The following is a 22,341-nucleotide window of genomic DNA, read 5'->3' as shown; positions in this document are numbered from 1 at the left end:
GTAATGAGGACAGATAAACACTTAGGCTTTAAACAGCAGAATGTACAAATCTAGCTTTCATAAGCAAGTAGAATTTAATTTACTGTATGTCTCAACTAGAGTAAACAATTAAAAGGGGAGATTGTTGTTGGAACATACAGCAATATACTTCCTTTAAATACCTTTTGTGGCCATAGACCACCAAGACTTAACTCAAGATTTAACTCATAACATTTCTTCAGGGCCCCCTGTGATGAAATTGCAGACCCTCAGAGGTCTACGGACCAGAGGTTGAAAACCACTGCTCTAGATTATTTATGCATTCCTCTAGGGGGATATATGAAAAACACTGCTTCAATGGATCTTTCTACAGATATCTTTATCTTTTCTTCTTTTTTTCTTAAATTCACTGGATCTTTTCCTTCCAGCTTTGAATTAATCTTTTCCCAGAAGTGTCAAAAGATCCTTTTTTCTAGTTGTCTTAAATAAATTCCCCTACACTTCTCCTATTCAACAGTTAATCCTCCTTCCCTTTTCTCTCAGCCTTCTAAAGCTGCCCTGAGTTTTTACATTTTCAGGGTCATAGCCAGCTTCTAAACTCTTTAAATATACAGTAATACAAGATACTGGTAGTTGTTAACTTAATGACTACAACTGAGAGCAGAATTTATGTTTATTTTATTTATTTATTTTATTCAATTTTTATACCACCCTTCTCCCGAAGGACTCAGGGCGGTGTACAGCCAAGTAAAAAATCACAGTATAAATATTAAAAGAAATTAAAACAAACATAAGGTGGCCGAATTTAAAACAATTTAAAACATTAAAATATAAATGACCCCAATAAAATTTTAGGCCAGTCCCGCTTGAATAAATAGGTGCGTTTTCAGCTCACGGCGAAAGGTCCGAAGATCAGGCACTTGACGTAAACCAGGGGGAAGCTCGTTCCAGAGCGTGGGAGCTCCAACAGAGAAGGCCCTACCCCTGGGGACCGCCAGCCGACATTGTTTGGCGGACGGCACCCTGAGAAGGCCCTCTCTGTGAGAGCGTACGGGTCGGTGGGAGGCAAAAGGTAACAGCAGGCGGTCCCGTAAGTACCCGGGTCCTAAGCCATGGAGCGCTTTAAAGGTGGTAACCAAAATCTTAAAGCGCACCCGGAAGACCACAGGAAGCCAGTGCAAACTGTGCAGGAGTGGTGTTACATGGGAGCAACGAGTTGCTCCCACTATTACCCGCGCAGCTGCATTCTGGACTAGCTGCAGTCTCCGGGTGCACTTCAAGGGCAGCCCCATGTAGAGAGCATTGCAATAATCCAAGCGGGAGGTGACAAGGGCATGAGTGACCGTGCATAAGGCATCCCGGTCAAGGAAGGGGCGCAACTGGCGCACCAAGCGTACTTGGTGGAAGGCCCTCTTGGAGACGGCCGCCAAATGATCATCAAACAACAGCCGCCCATCCAAGAGGACACCCAAGTTGCGCACCCTCTCCGTTGGGGCCAATAACTCGCCCCCCACAGCCAGCTGCGGCTGCAGCTGACTGAACCGGGGTGCCGGCATCCACAGCCACTCCGTCTTGGAGGGATTGAGCTTGAGTCTGTTTCTCCCCATCCAGACCCATACGGCTTCCAGACACCGGGACAGCACTCCGACAGCTCCGTTGGGGTGGTCCGGGGTGGAAAAGTACAGCTGCGTATCATCAGCGTACAGATGATAACTTACCCCGAAACCACTGATGACCTCGCCCAGTGGCTTCATGTAGATGTTGAACAGGAGGGGCGAGAGAATCGACCCCTGAGGCACCCCACAAGTAAGGCGCCTCGCGGTCGACCTCTGCCCCCCTGTCAACACCGTCTGCGACCAGTCGGAGAGATAGGAGGAGAACCACCGATAAACGGTGCCTCCCACTCCCAGACCCTCCAACCGGTGCAGCAGGATACCATGGTCGATGGTATCGAAAGCCGCTGAGAGATCTAATAGGACCAAGGCAGAGGAACAGCCCCTGTCCCTGGCCCTCCAGAGGTCATCCACCAACGCGACCAAAGCTGTCTCCATACTGTGACCGGACCGGAAGCCGGACTGGAATGGGTCTAGATAGACAGCTTCATCCAGGTACTGGGGAAGCTGCCATGCAACCACACTCTCTACAACCTTCGCCACAAAGCGAAGGTTGGAGACTGGATGATAATTACCCAAAATAGCTGGGTCCAGGGAAGGCTTCTTGAGGAGGGGTCTCACCACCGCCTCTTTCAAGGCGGTGGGGAAAACCCCATCCAACAATGAAGCATTTATAATTCCCTGGAGCCAGCCTCGTGTCACTTCCTGAGTAGCCAGCACCAGCCAGGAAGGACACGGGTCCAGTAAACATGTGGTTGCATGTAACCTTCCCAGCAACCTGTCCACGTCCTTGAGAGTCACAGTCTCAAACTCATCCCAAACAACCTCAACAAGACGTGCCTCCACCATCCCACTTGGATCATCGCAATTTTGGTCTAAACTATCCCGAAGCTGAACGATTTTATCGTATAGATAACCATTAAACTCCTCAGCACGTCCCTGTAGGGGGTCATCCCACCCCTCCTGGTGAAGGAGGGAGCGAGTCACCCGGAACAGAGCGGCTGGGCGGTTATCTGTCGATGCAATGAGGGTGGAAACATAGGAACGTTTCACCTCCCTCATTGTCACTAGGTAGGTCTTAGTAAAGGACCTCACTAGTGTCTGATCAGCCTCAGAACGGCTAGACCTCCAGGTGCTCTCTAGGCGTCTTCTCCGGCGTTTCATCTCCCTCAGCTCCTCAGAGAACCAAGGAGCCAATTGAGATCTACGCCGGGTCAGAGGCCGCAAAGGCACGACACGGTCCAAAGCCCCAGCCGCGGCCCGTTCCCAGGCCACAACTAGTTCTTCAGTCATGCCGTGGGCAAGATCCTCAGGGAACGGCCCAAGCTCCATCCGGAACCTCTCAGGGTCCATCAGGCGCCTGGGACGGAACCAACGCATTGGCTCCGTCTCCCTGCGGTGGTGAGCGGCGGTCCGAAAGTCTAGGCGAAGGAGAAAATGATCTGACCATGACACCGGTTCCGTCAACATGGTTGTTAAGCAGGTCATGCTTGATTTTGTAACCTATTTTTGCCCCAGTTGTTAAGCAAATCATGGCAGTTGTTAAGTGAATCATGCCTTTGTTAAGCAAATCTAATTTCCCCCTTGACTTGGCTTACTGAAAGCCAGCTGGGAAGGTCACAAATGCTGTTCATATGACTTGGGACACTGCAGCCATCGTAAATACATGCCGGTTGCCAAGCACCCAAATTTTTATCACATGATTGTGGAGATGCTGTGATGGTCATAAATGTGAGGACCGGTTGTAAATCACTTTTTCAGTGCCACTGTAACTTTGAACGATTGTTAACTAAATGGTTGTAAGTTGAGGACTATGTGTGTTTACAAACTATTCATCATCTTATAACAGAAAAAAATTCCTGTGGATTGAAGTATTCTCTTTAACCTGTCTTGAATTTCTTGCCATTCAGCTTTATAAACTGAGTTTTAGTATTGTCAGTTAAGGAAGTTAAACCTTTTCACTTTTTCCATATCACAATTTTGAATGCTGTTTATTATACATCCCCACTTTATTTTTTCTATCAAACATTCCCAAAAATTACAAACTTTACACACAAGAGGAGTCACTCCAATCTCTTAATAAATTTCTCTATTAGCACTGTCATTGTTATTATTATTACTGTTGTTTTAATTCTGGAGCAGTATTTCTGGGGCCGCGGTGTGGCTCAGGATGTAAGAAGCCTGTTATTAAAACACAGCTGCCTGCAATTACTGCAGGTTCTAGTCCCACCAGGTCCAAGGTTGACTCAGCCTTCCATCCTTTATAAGGTAGGTAAAATGAGGACCCAGATTGTTGGAGGGGCAATAAGTTGACTTTGTAAACATACAAATAGAATGAGACTATTGCCTTACACACTGTAAGCCGCCCTGAGTCTTCGGAGAAGGGCGGGATTATAAATGTAAATAAATAAATAAATAAATAATAAATTTCAAGTCAAGTACAGGTAGTCCTCGATTTACAACAGTTCATTTAGTGACTGTTCAAAGTTACAATGGGACTGAAAAATGTGACCTATGACTGTTTTTCATAGTTACAACCTTTGCAGCATCCCCATGATCATTCAGATGCTTGGTAACTGGTTCATATTTATGATCTTTGCACTGCCCCAGGGTCATGTGATCACCTTTTGTGACCTTTTGACTAGTAAAGTCAATGGGGAAGCCAGATTCATTTAACAACCATGTTCCTAACTTTACAACCCCTGTGATTCACGTAACAGCTCCAGCAAGAAAAGTCATAAAATGGGGCAAAACTCAGTTAACAATTGTCTCACTTAATAACAGAAATGTTGGGCTTAGTTGTGGTTGTAAGTGAAGAACTATCTGTAAGGGGGTCAAGTAATATATATGTAAACTTTGAAAGTTATTTTAGAACACGTTGCCATGCATAAAGGTAAAGGAAAAGGTTCACCTAGCACATATGTGCTAGTCGTTACCAACTCTAGGGGGTGGTGCTTATCTCCGTTTCAAAGCTGAAGAGCCAGCGCTGTCCAAAGACGTCTCCATGGTCATGTGGCTAGCATGACTCAACACCAGAGGTCCAGTCCATGGAACACTGTTACCTTCCCACCAAAGGTGGTCCCTATTTTTCTACTTGCATTTTTTATGTGCTTTCGAACTGCTAGGTTGGCAGAAGCTGGGACAAATAATGGGAGCTCACCCCGTTACGTGGCACTAGGGATTCAAACCACTGAACTGCTGACCTTTCAATCAACAAGTTCAGCGTCTTAGCCACTGAGCCACCGCATTGCCATGCAGAAGTCACACTGAAATATTGTTTGGCTTCTGATTTACATTAACAGTAAACACACTATAGGATAGCACAAGTATCTGCAGGTCCATAAGCTCTTACTCTCTTGTTACCTATGTTGCTTGTGGCATTCATGCTAAAAGCTGGCTCTCTTTGAAATTAAAAAAAAAAAAATCTCATTCCTCAGACTTCCACAACCTGGAGTCCTCCAGATGTGCTGGGACTGCAATTTCTAGAATTCTCTGCCGAGCAGTTGTTGGTACAGATAACCCTCAACACAATCAAGCCAAACATTTCTGCTACTAAGCAAGGTAGCTGTTAAGTGAATTTTGCCCCATTTTATGACCTTTCTTGCCATACCTAAGTGAATCACTGTAGTTGCTAAATTAGTAACACAATTGTTAAGTGAATCTGGCTCCCCCATTAACTTTGCTTGTCAAAAGGTCACAACAGGACACTTGGCAACTGACATATATTTATGACAGGTATCATTTATGACATGACCCCAGGACTTTACACCTGTCATAAATACATGCCAGTTGCCAAGTGTCCAAATTTTGATCTTGTGACCACAGGGATGCTGCAATGCTAGTGTGAAAAATGCCCTTAAGTCACTTTTCCCCCCAGTGCTGTTGTAATTTTAGTCACTAAATGAATGGGTGTAAGTCAAGGACTACCGACTACCGGCTTCCGACCCGAATACAGCACAGAGACAGCTTTGGTCGCATTGGTGGATGATCTCTGGAGGGACAGGGACAGGGGGTACTCCTCTGCCCTGGTCCTATTAGACCTCTCAGCGGCTTTTGATACCATTGACCATGGTATCTTGCTGCGCCGGTTGGGGGGATTGGGAGTGGGAGGCACTGTGTACCGGTGGTTCTCCTCCTATCTCTCCGACCGGTCGCAGACGGTGTTGACAGGGGGGCAGAGGTCGACCGCGAGGTGCCTCACTTGTGGGGTACCGCAGGGGTCGATTCTCTCGCCCCTGCTGTTCAACATCTACATGAAGCCATTGGGTGAGATCATCAGTGGCTTCGGGGTGAGATACCAGCAGTACGCTGATGACACTCAGCTGTACTTTTCCACCCCGGGCCACCCCAATGAAGTTGTTGAAGTGCTGTCCCGGTGTTTGGAAGCCGTACGGGTCTGGATGGGGAGAAACAGGCTCAAGCTTAATCCCTCCAAGACGGAGTGGCTGTGGATGCCGGCATCCCGATTCAGTCAGCTGCAGCCGCGGCTGACTGTTGGAGGCGAGTTACTGGCCCCAAAGGATAGGGTGCGCAACTTAGGCGTCCTCCTGGATGATCGGCTGTCGTTTGAAGATCATTTGACGGCCGTCTCCAGGAGGGCCTTCCACCAGGTTCGCCTGGTTCGGCAGTTGCGCCCCTTTCTTGATCGAGATGCCTTGTGCACAGTCACTCATGCGCTCGTTACCTCTCGCTTGGATTATTGTAATGCTCTCTACATGGGGCTCCCCTTGAAGTGCACTCGGAGGCTTCAGCTAGCCCAGAATGCAGCTGCGCGGGTGATAGAGGGAGCTACGCGTAGCTCCCACGTAATACCGCTCCTGCGCAGACTGCACTGGCTACCTGTGGCCTTTCGAGTGCACTTTAAAGTGTTGGTTATGACCCTTAAAGCGCTCCATGGCTTAGGGCCTGGGTACTTACGGGACCGCCTGCTGTTACCACATGCCTCCCACCGACCCGTACGCTCTCACGGAGAGGGACTTCTCAGGGTGCCATCCGTCAAACAATGTCGGCTGGCGGCCCCCAGGGGAAGGGCCTTCTCTGTGGGGGCTCCCACACTCTGGAACGAGCTTCCCCCGGGTTTACGCCAAATACCTGACCTTCGGACTTTCCGTCGCGAACTGAAGACACATCTCTTCATTCGCGCGGGGCTGGCTTGAATTGAATTTTATTAATTTTAAATTTTAAATTTTTATTAATTAATTTTAAATGGGGTTTTTTAGTCTAGTATATTTTAATCTATCAGGCTAATTTTAAAATAAGTTTTTTAATCTGCTTTTTAAATTGTATATTGTATTATCTGTTTTATTTTTGCCTGTACACCGCCCTGAGTCCTTTGGGAGAAGGGCGGTATAAAAATCAAATAAATAATAATAATAATAATAATAATACCTGTAATTCCAATAATATTTAGGCAGTAATAAATTGAAAGAAAGAACTGGATACTTCTGATACATACTACTCCTGTTGAAGGAAAGTAGAATGCCCAATTTGAAAAATATTGTAATTTGCTAATTTTTAATGGAAACAGTACAAGATATTTAGTTTGCACTATTTTATGGCTGTTTATACTCCGTTCCTAGCTATTAAACTGTTCTGTTGCCATGGAGGAAAAATGTAAGTTATTCTACCATGTATTGCTGCAACATTCCCTCATTATTTCAAGATTCTTTATTTATGGAAATAATTTACTTCGTTTTATATGTTTAAAATTAGTTCACACTTTCCAATTATATACATGTTTTTAATTAAATAATTCCTATAAAAATACTCTTACTTACTTGCCTTTGAAGAGTAAGATAGGCATTTTTATACAAAAAGTATATTGATTATATATTCTTTATATCCATCAGAAGAAGTTTTTTCTCCACTTGATTAATGTTTCTTTACATATTTCTTTAGCCATTACAATTGATAGGGTCAAGATTGCCTTCTTAAAACTACTGCTCTTTAGATGATTTTAGCAAGGCAAACAGTGGATATTGGGAGTTATGGTCTGATCAAATATTTCTTTTGTTTTGATACCGTACATAACAACTGCACAGAAATATCCACTCACAATAAATTACATTAAAATTAGACCATATATGAATCACACATGAAATTATATAGCAGAAAAAATACATAATATCCATAATAATTTCAGAGTTCCAAATTTTTAAGAGGTACTGATTAAATCATCCTGAATGAATGTTACAACTCCTCTCAAATTTTTAGTGCTGCTCATTTTCTGCTTCCCTCTAGGTCCATGTCAGAAAAATAGGGAAGAAAGACGATGGCTTTTTTTCTCCTAGAATTGCTGCAAGCAAATCTGGTGTGAGTGTCAATCACTGCCACCAAACCTAAATAATACAGGTGATCATTAAACACTACAATGAAGGTATAATATTTGTATTCAACCTTGATGATAATTTACATTATGGCATCAAATGCATGTCAACCTAAAATAGTGGGTCTTCAATGAAGCAATGCATCATCTTTAATCCCAGTTTGCCTCCCCACAACTTTGTAGCCAGCTTCAAAGAGGAAAAATAAATAAATAATTCACAGAAGTATACATCAAAGAATAGTCACCATAGGTAATGACCCTACCCTAACCCTAACAGACCTTGAAGTTGTTCTTGGAGTGTTGGAATAAATGAGAAAATGTTATTTTAAAAACAGTATAACTTAAGGATGTTGCTGTCATGAACTAGAGCAGAAATGAAGACATACTCATCGAGACCTAATAGAAAAAAAAAGATGTTGCCAGAGCTGGTTTGTGTTATGTTTGAATGCAAGTGAGAAGATAGTTTTTCCAATCTGGTGGCCATTTATTATTGGCAGGCTGTACACCACAGCTGCTCAAGAATCACTGGAAGATTTTCCTCCCATATTTTAAACTATGCCATCATTGGGTCAATGAAACACTCATCAGATGTGTGAACAAAGAACTTCTAGCAGTCTTGAGGAGGCTGCAGGATATACTGGGTTGTGGAATTCAAAACTGTTAAAACTAGCAGAAGGGGGAATTAACAGAGATAGTAGACTCATTCAAAAGTATCAATTATCCAGCCACTGAAAAAAGCTTGAGAATTTAATAGCTGGGGGATGTATTAACTATTGTCCAATCCAGACAGATCACCTAGCCAGGAACACATGTGGTTCACATGCTAAAGAGAAGGAATGGATTATATCCCAGAGATTTATTTTTTCCATGAGCTTCACTTCTTGTCTTTAGTACAAAAGACATGTACCTGAAGATTGTCTTGTAAAAAAACTCTCTACACTGGCAGAAAATATGCTCCTTTTTTTTCCTGGTTGGTTTTATTTTCTGGCTACAGAAGCTGCTGTATTACTATACTACTTACCTTCTACAGAGTTCATGAAAGATTTGTATTAGATGAGATCAATATGGGAAAAGTTTCTGCTCTATTCCAACAACATTCATAGATTAGTATACCAAAGAGCTGTGGCCTCACCCAGTTGTCTTTTTTTTTTAGAATTAATTTTTTTCTCTGTAAGAAAGGTGGCAAAAAAATTTCTTGGCTTTCTGATTCATTGTGAACACAATTATGTCACAAGCAACGGTACGAGTAGTTTCAGTACAATGGTCTTGTTTGCATTCAGGATGCTTTTATTTCTGTTTCTAAAACAGTAAATGTAATAATAAAAATGAAGAACTACAATTATTTTTGCTATTTTATTCATATTCAAAAAAAAAAATCCTCCTCTGTAGTATTTACAGAAGTGATTTTTACAAATAAAAGTTGGTTTATTTGATGAAGACAAAAAGACAAAAATAAATGTTACTGTCATCTCTATGACTATTTAATTTATTTAATTTATTAGTTTGGTTCTGCAACCCAACAAGACAGACACAGACTTCAGAGAATAATTAGAACTGCAGAAAAACAATTGCTGCATTCCATTGAGGACCCCTATATTGCACGAATCAAAAAGAGGGCTGTGAAAATATTTACAGATCCCTCACATCCTGGAGATAAACTGTTTCAGCCCTCAAAATGACGCTATAGAGCATTGCACACCAGAACAGCTAGACACAAGAACAGTTTTTTCCCGAAGGCCATCACTCTGCTAAACAAATAATTCCCTCAACACTGTCAAACTATTTATTAAATCTGCACTACTATTAATCTTCTCATCATTCCTATTACCCATCTCCTTCCACTTATGACTGTAACTTCGTTGCTTATATCCTTACATTTATACTGTAATTGATTGTTTCCTGATTGCTTAATTGTAGCCTATGACTATCATTAAGTGTTGTATCATTAAGAGTTAAATTTGTACCCTATGACTATCATTAAGTGTTGTACCTTGATGAAGGTATCTTTTCTTTTATGTACACTGAGAGCATATGCACCAAGACAAATTCCTTGTGTGTCCAATCATCCTTGGCCAATAAAAAATTCTATTCTGTTTTATTCTATTATTTTTACCCAACCTTTATTGTTTTTTTATAAATAAGTCAAGATGGTGAACATACTTAATACTCCTTCCTCCTCCTCCTATTTTCCCCACAACCACAGATCAGATCACCCAGGTAGATATTATGAGAGACAAATGGTTCTTCAAGTAACCAGCCCCTATGAAATGTATGCTATTTGGGGTATTATTTTCAAAATTCTGTTTATTAAATTATAATTGTTTCACTCTAAATTTGCCATAAAGTTAAACTTTCTGAGAGAGAACATCACTGATCTGAAATGCAAATTGAGATTAATATGTAACTAGTGTTTTAATCATTTTTTTCTATTTTGTGGTTTACATGGGTCTGTGTTTGAAAATAGTTCAAAACCTGTGGTTGGTGCAAAATGCATCAGCCCATATACTGGCGGTAAGAATTGCTTGCAGTTGTACTGTAGGCATCGCATGGTTTTCTGATGTTTTTAGTGCAATTCAGTGCTGGTTTTAACCTACAAAACTTTATGTGGCTTGGCCCCAGATTTCTTCAGGAATATTTTTTGAGGAGAAACCAATTGATACTATGTATTAATCCTAGGTAGGAATATACATCATGCTCAATATCCTATGAGGTATAAGAGACAGGGGTTCAGGGATAATGTTTTTCTCTGCCTTGGTAATCTTCCCCAAAGGCTTGGCTGGTCCCTATCCTGCATCTTTCCAAAGAACTCATTTAGAAAAACTAAAATTATTATTTGCTACCATTTAGATTAGATTTGACACTATGGTCAAGATAACAATTATTGCACTAATCTATGAATATTTTGCTTGCTATTTTGATTTCACATTTGCATTTCATTTATATTTTCAATTGCATTTGTACTCTAAATAGCAGTGGCTTAACTTGATTTGATGATACATAAATATGGTAAGCAAATTTATTACTAATAAGATTATAGTCTGCTTTATGTAGCAGAAATATTGTCCAGACTTCCAGGGATTCAGGGTTATATTACTAAAGGGATCAAACTGGACTTTTGAATTCCACTTTTATTTGTTTTATTTTATGTGTGGAATTTTTTTTGGGTGTAAGGTAACCTCATCACAGACTTAACAAACTACTGTACATGTTGGGTTTGATTTCTTTCAGAATAGCAGAAACCATGCCGTTTAACTAAGTCTAGATGGTGCAGTCTTGGGAGGGGGTTGTCACATATAATCCATGATATATGTGATTTTGCCTGATCTACAAATTGGAGCATTTGTGCCACACAGTGCTACTTTTTGTTCTGTATGATAATTTTTTAGAAGAATAAAGTGTTTCAAGGTCCCCTGCCTTTCACAATCAACTTCCTTCAGGAGCTTTGCCAGATGTAAGCAAACTCTTTTGGGAAAAAAAACCTCTTGCTTTTCCTTGGAAAACTGCAGCAATGTTTTTCTTAAATCTTTCACTGCACCAGGAAAAAAAGAGGTTTCTCCAAAGAATCAAAAGCACAAAGTAACCCCAAGACTCTTATCATATGCTCAGATAATACTTAATTGCCATGTATATTGATGTTAAACTAATCTTCTTTCCTTCTCCTACCCTAAATTACATCATTCCAGCAATAACTTTTATTTCAGAAGTGATATCTGGGTGCAGTCATATGTTTTAACTAGTTCATACATTCACATTATTTGTGAATATAACACAAGGATTAAGAACAAGCCATCTGATCTAAATCAATAGAGAGAAATATTAAAATTAAACAGCAACTGTTAATTCTCCTACATCAGGCTGAGATGATGGGATATCAAAATACTGATATTAAGGAAGTACCAATATTAAGGAAGTACAGGCCTTACTGATCTCAATGTTTTAATTCCAAACCTATAAAATCAAAATCCTATCCCTTAAGTCGTTATCAGTCTTACTGGATGATTCATTGTAGCTTAGTGATACACACAGTGAAACTGAAATGTTATAAAAACCATATATATATCTCATGTTGATTTTGCTTCTTTCTGTCAATCATAAATCTCACCTATTGTATATGAGTAGAAAATTCTACTATGAAAAAAATAAACCTTTGGGAACTAGTCATAACAGGATGAGCAAGAAAAGGAAAGAAAAAAAATATAAGGAATAGTGACATGAGAAAAACCATAGAAAGCCTCTGCAGCAGTGAAGAAAAGACACATTGCCATAGCAACCGAAGACAGGCTATTTTAGCAAAATTAATTTATTTGCATAAAATTGATCTGAAAGTGTGAAGGATCTTTGCTTTCCAAGGACTGGACACACTATAGTGTAGCAGATCTGTAGACAATGCTTGTAGCATGTATGTTCACCAACCTTGCTTTTTATCCTACTAGATTTTGTTGCCATGTAAATATATCTTTAATACTCAGTCCTTTAACACTTAGTCCTAACAAAAGACCTGAAATCTGTAAAGTGCTACACAATCTTTGTTTCCTTCCAAAAAAATTTACCCTACTTGGATGAGGTCTGCCTCAGTGGATTGTCCCCTTGCTAGTTGCTGTCAAGATCCCAGCACAACTCCAAGCTCTAGATAGTAATCCCATCAGGATATGCTGCTCATTGTAGTTTGTGGCCATGACAGTTGACTAGCTGTCAGTCTCTAGGCATTACTTCAGCTTTCCCAACTGCTTGTTGTTTTCTTACTTCGTTTTCCTACACATTACCCCTTCTCTGACTTAACTTTTTTATTTGTAAGCTAAGGGCATGGGTGGTATGTGGCTGCCTCTAGATATTAACACATCCTTGAAAATGCCAGAATGTGACTCAATTATTACAAGCAATTAGAAAACAGGCATGGGTACTTGTGGGTAAATTTAGTGAGTGAATTGAATGAATGCATGAGGGGATCAGGGTGCGAAGTGTTTCTATGGGGCTGCAGCTGTTTTCCCAACAACAGATAGCAATCCCAGCTTCATTCCCTCACAGATAAGTAGAGCCTTGCCTCCTTGAAAGATCAGCTGTAGCAGTTATTTCATAAATACTTGTACAGAAGCTTGGTTTCTTTGTATTTTTATTAAGAGTTTGGAAAGAAGATAAAAACTAACAAGAACTAATATCAAAAAGGAAAGGGAAAAAAATAAAAAGTGCAAAAAGAATAAAAAGAAATAGAAATAATTATTTTCTGATTTTCTTTGCAGTAAATCTAAGTTTGAGGGAGACTAGCAGAGCCAGGGGGAGGAGTCAAATGAGGAATCAGTTTAGAGTCTCTGTGTGGTCACAAGAGGATGAAGTTCAAGGCTACTGAAACTTATCTACTTTTATCTAGGTAAAAACTGTTACACTGAGAAGATTTCTGCACATCACAGGCCTGAGCAATAAATCAGTAATTTTGAACTCTTTATGTCTATACCTGGCTATTTGTGCCTGACATTAATCTTCTCAGAATCACAAATTTTTCCCAGAGAGCAATAACAGCTATCAGATGGTAACTGACACCCAAGCAGAAGCATCGTTGACCAAGGAGTAACAGATGTTAGGCTGTGGTGTCAGGATGGAGAATGAAATGTGCAGTTTACTGGCGATGGTGCTTTAGCTGGTGCAACACACCAGTGGTGGGTTGCTACCGGTTCACCCTGAATCAGGCGAATTGGTAGCAGTGGGAGGCTCTGCCCACCCATACGCTTCTGTGCATACACAAATGAACCAGTAGCAAACTAAATTGAAACCCACTACTCTGCAACACATACAGAAACTGGCCCAGCCAGCACTTTTGGTTGCTCCGGCAGCCACAGCAACTGGGAGTTCCTCAAAATCTAGGCAAAATCTACCAACTTTGTGTGATCATACACTCTCACTTGAAAGAGATTCAAAGCCAGTTTGAACAGCAAAGACAGCAGAATTCAAAGACTCATTATTCAACCTTTCCCTCACTGATGCCAATGGGAACTGAATTTGGGGGTGGAGGGGAGAAACCCAGAAAGGAGAGCAGCAGCTGCTGAAGAAAGATAGAGATAAAGAGACTTGACACTCTGTTTTTACTGTGGAGAATCTGGGCATCTACTAAGAACCTACCCTACCAGAGCCTCAGAAGAGGGGAAAGACTATCCAGCCATAGCAAAGGAGCGCATTGCACTGTGTGCAGTCTAAGCCCAGGGAAACAACAACAGCCACTCTTGCAACAGCTAAATTATAGGAGAGATTAATCAATCACGAAAGAAGGCTTGATGCTATCTAAATAAGGTATGTTGCTATAAATTTCTTATTTTGACCTTACTCCGTGGGCTGTGTGTTCCCACCCCTCTCACCCACCCACCCACCCGTGATTTAGTGGGTTTATTAATATTCTCCCAAAGCTCCCTTCACCAAAAACCCAGAACTGTCCCAATTAAGTCCACTCACAAGCAGACCAATGCTATTCTACAGAGCAATGGCCAATGAGGCCACAAGGCACTTGAAAGTTTCCCAATCAAAATAAACCCACCAGGCAAAATTAAATCCACAATACAAGAGGGTTCATGAGGCAAGAAAAGTCCAGAGTTCACAACACACGATCCAAGTCAAGGTATGATATCAATCCAAATGTGGCAAGAATCACAACAACCAGAAAACACACAGCTAGGAAACGAACACCTTCCCAGCATCAATTTCATCTGTCTTCTGGGCTAAATAGCCAGCTTCTGGTGCAGCCTATCAAGAAGGGCGAGGTTTTCTCCTCAGGAGTAATCTGGCTGTCCTTCTCTGCTCCTGCCTTTTCTCTGCCCTACATGCAGAAGGCAGTTCCTGTTCCTCATCACTGACAGGCTGCAGCTCAGGGGTGAAATGCTCCCGGTTCGGATCCAGTAGCGATGGCGGTGAGTGGTTCAGAGAACCGGTATCAAAAATCCCTGGACACCCCCCCCACCCATGCCCACCAGGTTGCCCGCTCCCCTTCTTGCCACTTCTTTTAAAAAATGCTGTTAAAAGGTAAAAAAAAGGGGCTCTGACGATCCCAGCTGAGCCGCATGATCGTTAGGGCCTTTTTTTTTTACTTTTAAAAGCATTTTTTACAACCTATTCAGATGAATAGGCCTAATAAAAAAAAGATCGGGTGTTACAGCTGATCACCCCTCCGCCCCCCCATGCTGTTCTACTTACCCCATGCTGCCTTTTGGCGTACTGCACGCACGCACACATTGCATTTGGTGCGTGGTGCGCACTACGTATGTGCAGCCAGCGAACCGGTAGTAAACCGGTTCAGATTTCATCACTGCTGCAGCTGCATGCTTTCTCTGTCTGAAGCCTCAGGGCTGTGCTGCTGCAGCTGTGCTTGAGCCAAATCCCCGTCAAATGGCTGCTTGGAGCCATTAACCAGTTCCCCTCCAGACGTGCCTGAAACAGGTTCATCTTCCTCCATGCTGACACTGGGGAGGTCATTACATGGGTAGGAAGAAGGGCTCATTGCATTAGTGGATTCTGGAGCAACAGCAAATTTTATAGATTTCACAATAGTCAAAGCCCTGCAGATCCCCACAGTTAATCTGATTACTCCAATGCTAGTAGATGGCCAAGTCTTAAAAGTGGTCCCAAGTATGGAAAACATAATCCCACTGCAGATGACATTAGTTTAATGTACGGAACTGTTACCCCTTTATGTCATGGACCATCTTCACATCTTAGGATCAGAGTGGCTGAAGCTTCACCACTCCACAATAAATTGGGAAATAGGATCTTTGTCTTTATCACCCAGCTTGCCAATTGCACCATATTCAGCCAACAACACCTTTGTGTCAAGCAGAGGAAAGCCCCAGAGGGGGAGAGGCAAAGTTACTAAGTACACAAATTTCACAGATATATTCAAGGAAGAAGAAAGAAGCAGCCCTTCTGCTGCAATTAAAAACTGCAATCGTGCTATTGATTTGGTCTGGGGGGGGCACTAAATTCCCCACTAAGAGACAGTATCCCATGTTGGCTAAGGAGATATCAATTTTAAAGTAGTATTTAACCCACAAAAAGGTTTTTATCTGTTGTGGCTCCAGCTCCCAAACCTGGCCCCATACCCGAAAGTGACTCCGAGAGTGAGGGGGAAGGGCCAGTAAGGCTTACCTCAGAAACACCAATTTCTTTGGCTCGGCTCCAGGAGCCAGAATCAGGCCAGTCGGAGGACGTAATGAGGCCGACATCCCCTGATTCCTCCCTTCCTCAGGCTACGCCCTCAGACGCAGCTGATAATCATACTAATCAAGCCTGGATCGACCTGCGCTTCAGAAGATTAGAGAGGCGGCGTCATCAAAGGATATATAAGGAGCTTTGGGACTGCTCTCAGTTCCACGGGAAGCAAATTAGCTGAACCGTGTCGAAGTGAGCTGAAGTCTTAATCTGTTTGAAATTTTTGGCAGGCAGCTGCGTTTTCTCGGCCAGGACTGATAGGAGCCGTGAACCCACTGGCTGTAGGCCAGCTTGTTACTCCAGAGTGAGGATGGAGACAGAACATTATCAGACCTTCAAAGTCACTGGCTTCATTGCCAATCTTCTTCATTCTTAAGAAGCAAGACCCAGATTCCTCAAACCCAAAAGGTGAGGTCGCAATGAGAATCATCCCCAACTACAAGATCCTTAATTCCATTACAGTAAGGGACCACTACCTTCTCATATCGGACATTGGATAGATTGTAAAGTGCCTGCATTTTTACACAAGTTGGATCTTCAAAATGTGTACAATCTCATCAGAATCAAAGAGGGCCATGAAATTTTAACTGCATTCAAAACCAGGTAGTTTGTACACACCATAATGCTGTTTGGGTTAGGAGTGGTGTTTTCTAGATTTATGAACCAGATTTTTTCTGATATACCCGAAAACTGTTGCCATGACCTCCGCTGCCTGGAACCGCCCAAAAACGCGATGCTCTTTCTTTGCCTCTGCACACCCCACATTTGGAACTGGGGAGGCAGCAGAGATCTCTAGCCAGCAGAGATCACGGCAACAATGTTTTTGGGTGGCAGCACCTTGCCTTTTGTCCCTTGCGCAGCGCCTGCTTCACCAAGCAAGTCCCGACCTCCGCGCTTCCCCTGGCTGCTTCCGGAATCAGGGTCCAACCAAGGCAGCAAAGGCACAGGGGGCTTGCTGGGAAGACCGGCACTGTGTTTACGAGATGGCAGCGTCCAGGAGGACTGAAGTGCTATGTCTCTATGAGGCCTTGCTGCAAGAAAGCCAGGCTTTCAACACCTCCAGCTATAGGTAGGAAGACGGGGCGTCTCGAGTGTGGAGCCTTTGGTGCCAAGTCCCTCTTCTGCCCTCATGAAAATCATCCCCCACCACACCCTACCCACTCCAGTTAAACAGAGTGATAGGATTTGTTTTAAACTGATAAAAAGTTCTGTGCTACCCGTTATCAAAATCCGAATGGAAGTGAGGATGCCATGAGGATCCTGATGCTTGTAGGCAGAGGCAGAATTCTTTTTTTCTTGTTTTCCTCCCCCAAAATTAAGGTGCGTCTTATACTCTGAAAAATACGGTAATTGAAAGATCTGAGATGATTTTTCTGGTTGACATCTTAATCTACTCTGAAGATGAAACACTGCCTGATCCCCATGTGCAAGTCTTGAATAGATTGAGGGAAAATCACCTCTGCTAAATTAGAAAAGTTGCATTTGATTTCAAGCAGTTAGATTTCTTGGGTTACCATATTTCCACACATAGAGTCCAAATGGATCTCCAGAAAATGCACAGTGCTTCCATGGCAGAACACAAAGGATGTTCAGAGTTTCTTAGGCTTTGCAAACATTATAGAAAGTTTATTCCAAGCTTTGTGCAAAGGATTCAGTCCCTAAATCAGCTGTTTAAAAAAGGAGTGAAATTTACTTGGATGAGGACATAGCAGGTGGTGACATTTCAGGAATTAAAATAACTCTTTGTATAACAATCCCTTTTTTAGCATCTTGATCCATCCGAAATTTATTGTCCTGATGCCTCCGATGTGGCTATCGGTATAATCCTCTTGCAGGAAGAGGGAAAAACTACCTTTTGCTTTGTGTGTTTTACTCCAGAACATTGATTTCCCCAGAACTATTAGCAATTAAATCAACTTTTGACCAATGAAGAGATTTTTTGGCATGCATTGGTCCACAGTAGTAAATACAGACCATAAGAATCTGGAAATAATGCAACAGATTAAGCCACTTTCTTCAAGGGAAATGAGATAGAGTCAGTTTATGAGATAGAGATGGAGTCAGTTTTTATCCCAATTTGACTTTGATATTCAATATGTCCCAGGCTCAAAAAAATTGATGCCGGGATGCCTTATGCACGGTCACTCACGCTCTGGTTACGTCTAGGCTGGATTATTGCAATGCTCTCTACATGGGGCTGCCCTTGAGGTGCACCCGGAGGCTGCAGTTAGTCCAGAATGCGGCTGCGCGAGTAGTAACGGGAGCCGCTCGTGGCTCCCACGTGACATCGCTGCTCCGTAGCTTGCACTGGCTTCCTGTGGTCTTTCGGGTGCGCTTCAAGATTTTGGTAACTATCTTTAAAGCGCTCCATGGCTTAGGACCCGGGTACTTACGAGACCGCCTGCTGTTACCCTTTGCCTCCCACCGACCCGTATGCTCGCACAGAGAGGGTCTCCTCAGGGTGCCGTCCGCCAAACAGTGTCGGCTGGCGGCCCCCAGGAGTAGGGCCTTCTCTGTGGGGGCAGTGACGTTCTGGAACGAACTTCCCCCCGGCATGCGTCAAGTGCCTGATCTTCGGACCTTCCGTCGTGAGCTCAAAACATATTTATTCATTAAAGCGGGACTGGCATAATTAGTGATGTATTTTAATTGGGTTTCTTAATATTTTTAACTTTTTAACTTAAATTTTAATAATCAGCCTTTAAAATTTGCTCTTTTTAAATGTTGTTTTAAATTGTATACATCTTTGTTTTTACTCTGGCTGTACACCGCCCTGAGTCCTTCGGGAGAAGGGCGGTATAAAAAATTAATAAATAAATAAATAAATAAATAAGATACACTTTTATGTAAACCTGAGTACTCACAAACACCCCATGCACCAGTTACTGCAAGCATTTTACAACCTCCTAATTTCTGGCAAATTCCCATGCAACTGAAGTCTTGGGAGCCACATGAATGCCCCAGGGACTTAATTGCCAGGATCATGACATAGCAACCCACTGAACAGTTCTCATGGGCCCAGATGGATGAGGTAATGTGTCCCCTTTTTTAGTAGAAGGAGGGACTTTGAAGCACAAGGGAAGAATACTAGTTCTCCCATTTTTGAGAGAAGATGTTTTGCAGCTTTGCCATGATAATCAGAGAGCGGAGCATGGGTGACTGTTCAAGACATTGAACAGTAATAAATTTATGGTGATTGAAAATGATAGTCAACATCAAGGGCTATGTAACATCAGAAGGCAATAGGGCTCTTACAATTGCTTCCAATACTACCCCATCCTTGACATATAGTAATAAGTTTTTATAGGTTTTTATTACTGACCTACCTCCAATCCATGGTTATAAATATGTAGTGGATCTATTTACCAAAATGGCTCATTTTATTCCTTGCAACTATTTGCCTACTGCCAAAGAAATAGTGTAACTCTTTTTGGACTACATCTTTTGCTATAGAGGCATGATATCCAGACTGATATCAGACAGAGGCAGTCAATGTACTTCCACATTCTGGAGGGCACTGTTCCAACATTTGAACATCCAGGTCAGCTTGTCCTCAGCCCATCATCCTGCCACAAATAATGAGGCTGAGAAAACTAACCAGCTGCTTTAGCAATACTTACGATGTTACTGCACCTACAGTCAAGATAACTGGCCCTCATTGTTTCCCCAGCAGAATTTTTGAATAGTAACATTCTCCATACATTGATTGCTATGACCCCCTTTCAGATACCTGAAATGGCAGCTTCAAGGGAGGAAGCCTCTGTTGCAGAACCAGTGGATTTTTGTAACAGCAGCTGGCTGCCCAAGCCCTCTTGAAACAGAATCTGGAGCAGACTAAACAGTCCTACAAGGCAGCTACAGATGCCCATTGACAGGAAGGGCCACCAATTGCTGAAGGCTCTGTACCAAATTCTTAGTTTCTTCTAGAGCCGTGATGGTGAACCTATGGCACGTGTGCCAGAGGTGGCACGCAGCGCCCTCTCTGATGGCACATGAGCCGTCAACCCATTTCAGATCCGCTGCACATGTGCACACCCCCTCCCACTGGCCAGCTGGTCTTCGGGTCTCTGCCACGCATGTGTGGGGTTGGGGCATGTGTGGAGGGCTGCACGAACATGTGCGGAAGCATGAGGTGCGCACAGGGGGCCAACGCGCATGCGTGGGGGTGGGGTATGTGCAGGGGGCATGCATGTATGTGCAGGGGGAGAGGTATGTGCGGGGGCCCATGCGTGCATGCACAGGGGTGCATGCAGGGTGCGCGCACATGCATTGCATTTTGGGGGTTCGGCTGCACACGCACGCACACACACACACACACACGTTTTGGGCACTTAGTCCAGAAAAGGCTAACCATCACTGTTCTAGAGACTCTAAGAAGCTGGATCAAAGTCCATCAAGTTTTTCCACCAGTTCTTGCTAGTCAAAGAAAAACCTTCTATCTCCTTGCATTCTCAGCACCCACTGAGTCTTAGTTATCTTGCCTTAAATATAAATCCTACTTTACCAATTTCATTGTCTTTGAGACAGTAGGTCTCGAAATGGCCGATTTAACAGCAATTCTTATAAGGTGGTCATTGTGACTTACTGATTATAGATAGTTCCTGCACCTTTTAATCCAATTTAGGGAACAAAACAGATTTGGGGAGAGGGCAATAATGAATAAGTGGAAGAAAATATAGGGAAAGATCCTGCAGACCTACCTTTACTTCCTGAGATAGTTTATTGCTATTTCATATTAACCTGTGATTCTCTTTCTTTTTTACTGACCTTACGCTTTTTGGTAAAATATTCCATATGAATCTTTAAATTCACATGGAATTATCCAGTATCTTTTTTATTTCATTGGAATCACTAGAATCAATTCTGACAGCCTCAAAAGAGGACAACTATACACAGAATTATGATATGGGTAATATACATTATTTCCACTTTTTTCCTCCTCTTGAAAGAATTGCCATAGAAGCTGCAAAATATGGGATTTTGAAAAGTTGATTCTACAAGGCAGAGTGAGAAATGGTTTGTTGTAACAGTCTGAAAATGTTGATGTGTTTTAAATATTGTTTTTTCTTCATATCGCATTGAAATTTTATACAGATTAATACACTATAATTTAACAATGAGTAAGACCAGTGTTTGGGAATGAATCCGGAAATATACTAAGAAATATAAATGAATTCTATTCAATTTAAGGTTTCTTTTTTCATATTTGCTCTATTTATTATGCAAGACATTTTTATAGGTTTACACATTCCTGATTAATGGATACATTACACTTAATACAACATCAAATAATGTTTAACATTATATTAATAGTCCTTGAGTTATGACCACAATTGAGCTCAAAAATTATGTTGTTAAATGAAACATTTGTTAAGTGAGTTTGCCCATTTTACGACTTTTTTGCCACTGTTGTTAAACACTGTTGTTGTTTTGCCATTCATTGCATTTGTTAAGTTGGTAACATGGTTGTTAAGTAAATCTGGATTTCCCATTGACTTTGCTTGACAGGTTGGAAAAGCTGGTCACATAACCCCAAGACACTGCAACTGTCATAAATATGAACCAGTTGCCAAGCATCTGAATTTTGATCATATGACCATGGGGTGCTGCAACAGTTGGAAGTATGAAAAACAGTTATAAGTCACTTTATTCAGTGCCACTGTAACTTTGACTATCACTAAATGAACTGTTGTAAATCGGGACTACCTGTATATGACTTGAAACAATTCCTAATCCTGGCATCCTAAGTATACAATTCTGTAAAAAAAAAAGTGGATGGAACATATGTTATCATGTACAAATTTTATATGTTAATGTTCATGATATAGGAAATGGCTTTTAAATCTCACAGCAAATTATATATCTATTCTTTTTACTAGTATAATAAAAAGTTATATTTTAAATATTATTATGATAAACATTCCATTAAAATCATACCTTTATCCTTTATAAAGAAAGCAAAAGTTCTTTGATCCTCATTGTGAAAGAGAACCAGAAGAAAACACTAAAAAAAGAAGAAGAAACTCTATAAGGTGTGGATTACATTACAATGTGTTTATTTTTCTGTATAAAAATAGATAACGTCATGCAAATATTGATTTTATCTCATAGGAGCATATCTCATCTAGCGATAAAATTCATTGGGTGATGTTGGGACAGCCTTTATCTCTCAACATATAATCCACTGTCGCCTTATTGGTGAGGTGGACAGCATATAAATGTAATAAATAAATAAATAAA

At 41.8% G+C, this 22,341-nt stretch overlaps 1 protein-coding gene across 3 annotated transcripts in view; it reads right to left on the bottom strand.

Annotated features, from left to right (window-relative positions):
* The window catches only part of TCF20 (transcription factor 20), a 192,608-nt gene that overhangs the window by 105,945 nt on the left and 64,322 nt on the right, over positions 1 to 22,341 (bottom strand). Inside the window, exon 2 of one of the 3 annotated variants that reach the window (XM_058191633.1) lies at positions 22,039 to 22,105. The exons of the other annotated variants lie outside the window; for them this stretch is intronic. The gene's annotated coding sequence lies outside the window, so the exon portion shown is untranslated. The remainder of the gene's footprint in view (positions 1 to 22,038; positions 22,106 to 22,341) is intronic. 3 annotated transcript variants of the gene reach the window in all.

The sequence above is a fragment of the Ahaetulla prasina genome, chromosome 7 (assembly GCF_028640845.1).
Source record: "Ahaetulla prasina isolate Xishuangbanna chromosome 7, ASM2864084v1, whole genome shotgun sequence".
NCBI classification, from domain to species: Eukaryota; Metazoa; Chordata; class Lepidosauria; order Squamata; family Colubridae; genus Ahaetulla; species Ahaetulla prasina.
The sequence above is the reverse complement of the archived record's forward strand: the minus strand, read 5'-3'. Positions and strand labels throughout refer to the sequence as shown.